Source organism: Leuciscus leuciscus (assembly GCF_965113295.1).
Source record: "Leuciscus leuciscus genome assembly, chromosome: 7".
NCBI lineage: Eukaryota > Metazoa > Chordata > Actinopteri > Cypriniformes > Leuciscidae > Leuciscus > Leuciscus leuciscus.
In genome coordinates this window covers 30337661-30347084 of record NC_138731.1, presented here as the reverse complement: position 1 = coordinate 30347084, position 9424 = coordinate 30337661, and positions in this window count along the sequence as shown.

The following is a 9424-nucleotide window of genomic DNA, read 5'->3' as shown; positions in this document are numbered from 1 at the left end:
CGCCATTTTGAAATCGAAAGTGAGGCTCCGGTGGTAAGAACCCCGGAAGTAAAGATAAACAACAATGCCTTGGACTACCAACCTGAAGCTGCTGCCGTGATTTACACTATTGGATGTTAATATCCAATATAGGATATGTATATAGTTCATTCCTGCTTCTTTTTTTACTTTCTGAATTATATATAAAAAAAATATATTTATAAATGAATTTCACTGTATATAGTCTAAAGTATGAAAGAAATGTATGTACAGTTTTAGAATAACTCATTTTTATACATTAAACACAACAATACGCCATCGCATTCACGACTCTCATCCGGTTTTCTTCCCACCAGAGCCTCGCTTTCGATTTCAAAATAACAGCTGCGTGAAATCAGCGTATGGAACTGGAAGTGCTACCCTGGAAATCCCAGGGGGCAGGGTTTCATAAAATATTGAAGTTTCCCCGGGCGCCGCCATTGATTAGCGGACCATCACCTGCTGTTGGCATTCCATTGACTCCCATTCATTTTGGCGTCACTTTGACAGCGAATAACTTTACATCTGAGGCGTTTAAAGACTCCATTTGTCCATTATTTATTTCTAAAGAAACACGAAAATGTATAAAAGGCTCCATTACCTTGTATCTTACGTTATGGCCCCGTAGATGCAGTTTTTGTAAAAATAGGCTAATGATTGCGTCATAACCATGCGACTCTCTGTCGCACAGTAGAGAGATTACCGTATGGACAGGAGGAGAAGCTCGCGCGCAATCAGGGGGACGTGGAGGCAAGATGACAAAATAATTAATCAGAATACTTAGCGAAAGTTGCTCCTGCTCCTAGCTCATGGACACCTCCTACTCACACTCTCCGTCTCTGCAAGTTTCGGAAGGGAATGATTCAGATTTCTCTTGGTACAGCTACTAGAAGACAGACGGGTTTCTCACGTCACATCTACGTCGTCAAGCTCATTTTGAGTCTGCGCAGTACGCTCGACCATCAGGAAGTGAGAGCTGTCGGTACCGGGGGGCAGTGTTTCATAAAATATTGAAGCTTCCCCGGGCGCCGCCATTGATTAGCGGACCCCCACCTGCTGTTAGCATTCCATTGACTCCCATTCATTTTGGTGTCATTTTGACAGCGAATAACTTTACATCTGAAGCGTTTAAAGACTCCATTTGTCCATTATTTATTTCTAAAGAAACACGAAAATGTATAAAAGGCTCCATTACCTTGTGTCTTACGTTATGGCCCAGTAGATGCAGTTTTTGTAAAAATAGGCTAATGATTGCGTCATCACCACGCGACTCTCTGTCGCACAGTAGAGAAATTACCGTATGGACAGGAGGAGAAGCTCGCGCGCAATCGGGGGGACGTGGAGGCAAGATGACAAAATAATTAATCAGAATACCACAACTGGAATTTGCTCAGTGAGTCACTCTTGGTCACTGAATATATATATAGATTTATACCATGTGCTGTTTAAATACTCGATTCTGATTGGCTGGAAGGTGTGCAGTAAAACCCTTTAATGCACAGGTAGTTCCAGTCAGTTTGATTACAGTTACAGTTCGAAATTAATCCGCTACTATAAACATTGGTAACCATAGTAACGCAGTTACACTTGCAAGCAGAGTGAGAGACTCATATGAAAACGTTTATTTAGGTAGGCTAAATGGATGATTTTTGCATATCGTTTAATTTGTATGGTGAATGGCCATTTTGAGAAATGGGCCAAGGCACAAGACGAAAAAGAAGACTTGGAGAAGACGTTGAATGACAAAAAGCGGCACAAAGAATTAACAATAAATAAATGACATGATTAGTTCAAATAAAGATTGCCTTGTCAGTGTTGCCTGTCATTCATAAATAATTTTAATAAATCCATTAAAGAATCATTAAGTTAGCTATATGCTTAAGCAACGAGGGGACTGTAGCTGCTAGACTTTAAAGAAGAGACGCACACAGGTAACTCACGCATGCATCTCTCTCTCTCTCTCTCTCTCTGTTCCTTCTCTTTCAGTTCTCTGTCTCTCTCTTTTAATAATGAATTTAAATAAATGTGATAATTCATTCAAATAAAAGCAATCCGATGGCTCTACTTTATTTAAAGCGGACGGAGTGCTAGAACTAACGAGCCGTAACTTAAGAAAATAACCGTCATTTTTGCACGTCTGTTAAAAAAATTACACTGTAAACATCAGTTACAGCTTTAACTTGTTTTTAACTTGGCAAATAACCAAGGTATAAGCGGGATAATCCACAGCTAGCCATGCATTAAAGGATTTTAATGCACTTCGTAGAGGCAACCACCCTCCGCTTCGCGTCGGGCGGTTCTTCGCCTCTACGTCGTGCATTAAAATCCTTTAATGCATGGCTAGCTGTGGATTATCCCTTACATATACAATAGAAGTCGCCTTGGCTACGGCAGTTCATTGGAACGAAACCGTAGCCAAGGCGACATCTAGTGTATATATCTATACCCGCCCGCGCTCTCAGATCACTTGGACGTGGCTGTGTACAAGAGGTAAAAACGATATAAATACTGTTCGTTTTCTCACACAAACCGCTCGTTTCGTGTCTTAGGCCATCAATGTGTACTTACGATGGGGAATTGTTTAATTTGAACGATGGGGAATTGTTTTAATTTGGACTCTGTGCATGCTCTTTGAGGTGGTGACCATCGACCTGCATTATATGACTGACAGACAAGAACGGTTTGACCTAAAAATATCAAAATTGAAACTACTGCGGAAAAAAAGACACCTACATCTTGGATGCCCTTGAGGTAAGCTAAAACATACCAAAATTTAATTTCAAATTGAACTATCCCTTTAACTCAAGGTTCAGGCTTATTTGTTCAATAATGACTTCATCAGCGACTAGTCGACTCCGACTCGATTTTAATCACGTCAACTTAAAAAAATGTGTTCAACCTCTAGTAGTTATTGACCATCATGACCTTAAACACAGTTGTCTTTAATTTCTCATACAGATATGATAAGAATGTATAGCAGAATACAGTATACAGAATAAGAATAAAGTCAAATTATTTACAAAACAAGTACTACATATTCTCTGAAATGTGGGCTAAATGAGTGAACACTATTACTTCATTCGTGACACCGGTCAGACCCTCAGTCACCTCTCAGATACCAAATACTCACATTGCCTGTAACCAGAATAGCTATACTGGTTTTGAGAAAACTATCGCTGAATCCGAAATCGAATACTTCCCTACAATATGCTATGTGAAAAACTGTAGATGAATAGTCCCCAAATGACCTACTACTTCTGCCGAGATTCTGAAGTGTGCATTAGATGGACACTTTACTATCCTGAGAAGCCACTTGAGGGCATTTATGAATGGAAGTGAAGTGATGCAACTGACGCTTGGTAGGTCACATGACTAATAGCCTACTATAAAGTGCATAGTTTTTTTACGGTAGAGAAGTAAATTCTGATTTTGGACGCAACGTTTGATTTCTAATTCAGTATATAATTCAAAAAGAGGGAATGTAAATTCACCCCCTTCACTATACTTGAATGGATTTGTTTAATAAAATAACGACAACACATAATAAGAACACATTATGTCCTGGACCATGACAGAATGTGAAAGTAGGCTATGGTATGCTAAACTATGAGTCTTTGCCTGAGAGAGTGCCGGAGACAGTCGCAGAAAAAGATGCTTCCAGTAATTGGTGTGCATCTAGTGATACATTTGATAAACATCCTGCTGCAGGGCATGCTTGTTCAATATTTGTCAGTGTTACAGTCCAATTGATTCTGTGTGCTTAGACTTTTCTGGCATTGTTAATAATGAATTATCCTCCTGAGTAGAATTCATCAGTCCCCCAAATACACATATGCTGCCAACAGCTGCGTTTAGTCACTTTTTCTTCCTTTGAAAAAAACAAACACATAAAAATGTTCACAACATTTAACACCACTGATCGGTGATGTCAAGGGCCACCAATGACCAAACTTTATAGTCAAATTTGTCTTCTGTGTGGGCCGATAAGTGCTTGTAATTTTAGTGGTTTATGCAAACATATGTCCACACCTTAGTTTTTTCTACTTGTGTTTTTGTCTGTTTGTTGATTGGTATGCCATGTGTGTCTGTTTATATTTGTTGTTTTGTGTCTTGACCAAAATTTATTCTACAGGAACATGTGCGTGAAGTTCATTTGGTTCAGCACTACTCTCCCTTTGAGCCAATCACAGCTGCAGAGCAAAACACACACAATCATCTGCCAAACCATCACACTGGCAAGAGGCTTGATAATCCATTGTTTCCCAACTTGTTTTGTCTTTTGTACCACCGTAGTCCATTCAGTAGGTCTCTTAAGCACCTTCATTGACACTAAACTAGACATGTGTCATTTAATTCATATTATACTACATATTCTTTATAGTTATTCTGAAGATTATTTAAACATTTTGATATTCAGACCAACAGCACATTGTACATTTTAAACAAAATTGCATCTTAATCAATTTTTTTGCTCTGTTAACGAAAATATTGCAAATTAGATCAAAATCAATGATTCAAACACAGTTTCTGAATTAATTAGTGTTGTTTTTTTAATGAATTGTTTGAGTAAATGATTCAATGACTCACATTTGAAATTGCATACTTTCTGAGTAGGTATTTCTTTTGAATAATTACTTCCCACAGCCTCTATGTAAACCACAATGTTTTCTAAATTGAACCCAGCTTTTGAGGGAACTAGTGACTACTGGAGTATTTGAGACCCTGCTTAGAATTTAAGGAAGTTGAGAACAAACAATAGAGTAAAGAGTACTTTTCAAAAAAGTTTCTGTATGCACCCATGGTGGACGGTTGTCAGAGTAGCTATCCCTGTTTCAAAAGAGAAGTTTATTAAGGTTGCAGGCCCAGTAATATTGCTGGAAGTTGGGAAGTGTGAGGCCTCCCTTAGCCTTGGGAAGTTATAGGATTGATTTCTTAAGGCGAGCAGGTTTATTCCCCTATAGAAATGAGCGCAAAAGGCATCAAAGCCATTCAAGAAAAAATGTATTAATGAAAATCGTTATATGTGTAGAAAGAGGTAAAGAAATTTAGGCAGAATAATAATTTTGACCAAGTTAATGCGACCTACAAGAGAAAAAGGTAGAGAGGCCCACGTACACATATCCAGCTTGAATTTATCCATGAGTGGTTATTGTAAGAATTGATGGGTAGAAGTTTTTCACCAGCCCCACTCCGGACCACAGCCAGAGAGAAAGACTGAGCAGACTATTGCCCTGGAGCCCATGCCCAATGTCTGACCAGGTGCATTAGACGACAACACTGTGTGTTTCAGTGGACATGCTCATGGAGTACAAGGGGATGGATGGAAGCCCCACCCACACACCCTACGCTGAGGGTGAACTAGACCTGTCCTCTGTGAATTATTATTATTATTATGAGGATTTGGGAGAGGACATTCCCTTTAATATCCCATCTTCACTGGTCCCACTCAGCTCCAAGTGTCCTGCGTCTCTGCTGGTCCCACCCAGCTCCAAGTCTCCTGCGTCTCCAGTGATCCCACCCAGCCTCCCTCTCCCACCTCCTCTACCAAAGACTGCCACTCCTTCGACCCTGCCTCCACTGGTTCCCTTCAGTCCCTCTGCTCTCCCTCTGTTGACTCCACTCTGCTGCGTGGATCTGCCTCACATCCTCTGGTCTCCAGATTCGCCTTGGTAAGGGGATCCCCTGGCTTCACCTCCAGCTGCCAGCCACCTCGGCTTGTCAATCAGTTGGCTCCACTGTGGCTCCTCCCTCCCTTGTCTCCACCTGGGGCCGTCGTCCTTATGGCTCCACCATACTGCCTCGTCCCTCCAGCTTCGCCTTGGTCAGTCGCTCTACCTGTGCCAGGGACCTCTGGGCCTTCAGCTGCGCTTCGTCCCTCTACCCCTTCAGCTCCCTTGGGCTCTGCCATTCCTCCGGCTCCACCTTGGTCCTCAGTCCCATCGGCTTCACATCAGTATTCTGGCACCCTGGCTCCCCCAGGAAGCTTGTCTCCAGATCTATCTGTGTCGCCCAGTCTCATCGCCTGCACCTGGGTCTCCACCTCCATCAGCTCTGTCTCAGTCTGTGGGCCCCCTGTGTTCGTTTGTCATAACAAGACTTGACCATGGCTTCTCCCTCCCTTGCCGTGGGTCTTCGTTCTTGCTTTTCTCTAGGTTCCCACCAGGCTTTCCTGCTTTCGTCTCCTCCCTAGCTCATCCAACCATCATCGCCGCCCTGGTCTCTTCCAACCATCATCTTCTCCTGTTTCCTGCCCTTTGCTAACCCCTCGTCCACCTTCAGAGCCCCCACCCTCCCTCCTCATATGGACTTCTTGTGTAGTTATGGCATGAGGACGCTCTTCTTGGGATGTGGGTGTAATGTCAGGGTTATGTTTAGTGTCATTGTGTTTTAGTTTGGTTCTGTTCGTTCACGTTTGCCTGTGGTTCTTTGGTTGTTAATTTCTGTGGTTGCATTCTATGAGTTTCTCCTTTAATTTATTGTTAAATACTGTTTGTTTCTCTGAATCTCCTGCGTTGTGCGTGTTACTGCAGCCAAACATTACACCAGTTTACGATATTAAGCAGCATAACAGAGCATAAAATGAATACACCATTCTTTTTTTTCTTTCTTTTTTTTTTTTACTAATCTGAATGTCAAATTAAGACTGGTAAGACACACTTAACATTTTAATAAAAATCTGAATCTTTCCAAGAATCCCCAGGTTGGGAAATGGCCAAATCAGTATCTCATATGATAATGTCATTTCTGAGCTGCTAGAACTCAGATTTATAATGGCAGCGCAGTTTTATTTGCACAGAAATCCAGCTATACCTTGGAAATGTATGGAAGACTAATCTTAATTAATCCCTTAGACACCTCTTGGCACATTGCTTTATCAATGTGCCCAAGGTAAAACAGGCATCTGCAGAATAATCACCGGAAAGTTTTGTCCCACTGCCAGGGGTCCCATGATCAGATCCTCTCTGCCCAAAGTGGATGAATGCAATCAGTTTCCATCATGAATGCAACTTCCTCTTGATTGGAGTCTGAAAGATACAGTCCTGTACATCTGCCACTGGCACGTCAAACAAACAACGACAGAGAGCTGATGGAAAACAGACGGAGAATAGAAGAGAGGTGATCCCTGTTTCCCTGACATCTCAAAGCACGACTCTTAAACATGTGACTGCTGCCAACAGCAAAAACACGCCAGTCCTGAAAACAATGTGGAAAGATTGATCCGCTCATATTAAGCGATCTGTCACACATACGATTAAGCAAGTGAAAAGTCCCTGGCCCCCTGTTATTGTATAGTATAATTCATGATTATATCATTCATATTCATATTTAGATGACTGGTCCTCTGCTGCTGAAGGCTGGGTTTTGTGTGTCTGTTTGTGATGTAGTTGGCATTTTTATAATGAAACATCTGTGCTGAATTTTCAATTATTTATCCTGAAACACCTCCAAGAGTGAGGAGGGGTGAAAAAAGTGGAAAACTTCTGGTCACTATGACAAAAACAGCAGTAACTAAAATGCTGTCACGTAGTTCAATTAGCACTGTTTAAAATTGGCCTACCTGTTATAACATATGGTATAAATCTGTTATGAAACCCATAAAATCACTTTTAATGCAGCCAAATAAAGCTGTAGATTTGCTTTGCAATTTTATTTGACAATAATCTTGACAAATGTGACCAAAATCCTTGTATGTTTGACAACATTTAAATAAGACAAGATAAAGGCTGCTTCAGTAATTTAGCAAGTAAGCATTAAACTGATGAAGAACAACTAAATAATGTTTAATGTTAACATAATTAATGTTTTTTTTAATAGTGTGTCAGTTAATAGTGTGCCAGGCCCATAACCATACACTATAACAACATTTTGGGGTCAGTAGATTTTTTTTTTAAAGAAATTAATACTTTTATTCAGCAAGGATGTAGATTGATCCAAACTGACAAATATTTTTACATTGTTGCTAAAACAATATTTCAAATAAATGCTGATCTTTTTAACTTTATATTCTTCAAAGAATTATTTACAGCCAGCATATTATAATGTTTTCTTAAGGATCATGTTACACTGACTGAAGACTGAAGTAATGGCTGTTGAAAAATAAACTGTCGTCATCGTAGGAATTAATTGCATTATAAAATATATTAAAATACAAAGCAGTTATTTAAAATTATAATACTATTTCACAACATTTGTTACGGAACAGGGACTCGGAGACAGAAGAGCAGGTGAAAGAGTTTATTACAGTTTTTCTCAGTCGCTTTGGTGCATTTCTCACATCACTATTTACATTTGCACAACAGTTAATGCAGTTCTCAAAACAAATAGTACAAACTGCAAAACCTAGTTGATAACCTGCAAAAGCGTGTCACTTGCTCAAAATGGATAGCTCATTCCTCAAAAGCAAGTATTCATGTCAATGAAAGTGTCAGTGTCATCAAGATGAAAAGTCCTGACACCATTGTTTATGAACAAGATAGTCAAATGGCTTTGTCATGTTTTCATTATGACAGTTTACTCTGTAAATGTTTTCCAATGCAAAAAAGTCAGATCTTGTTGACACTACCTGAAAATGCTCAAGACAGCACTATATACTATTTGCACAGCCATTTGAAAAATACAGTAAAGTTACACATTACTGTATATTTAGTGAGGTAACTGAGTACAAGACACTGAATATGTATCTTTCACATTTTTACTGCATATGCTCTTTGCAATTCTAATTTGTTCACAGCATTGTGCAAAAGAATAAATACACCCTTATTTACAACAAACATAAACTCCCTTTGGGTAGAGCTGTGCACAACTGTACACAATATTGCAGTACATATTGGAACCGAACATACAACATACATAGTACTGTTATCATTCATGCACATCCAGACGTTCCTCATCAGTGAAAGCTGAGATTCACCTGAGAGAAATTGTTCAATTTAGGAGACATAAAAAAAAACTTAAAAAAAAAAATGTGTACAATTTGCTTGACAGATTATGACAACTAGTTCAACATTTTAGTATGTAATGACTCAAGCAATGAAATTAGGACTATTAGTTTTATGTGGAATGACTATTCAGCATTAACAAGTATAGTTAATTTTGACTGACATGACATAAGCAAATGATAATGTTATAAAACAGCAGAGAGTTGTATGAAAGCAATTGATGCATGTCCAAAAGCATTTGCAATTTGTTAGAAGGAATGAGAAACTGCTACTATAATGTGCTCAAATGACTAAATGTTGTGGAGGTTGAACTAACTGTTGTGCAAATGTAAATAGTGATGTGAGAAATGCACCAAAGCGACTGAGAAAAACTGTAAACAGCAGTGGGCAGACAAACAGGTAAATGGCAAACACAAGGTAGAGGAGAGCACAGGACACAGACGCTGGAGAGGTCACAGGTAAAGACA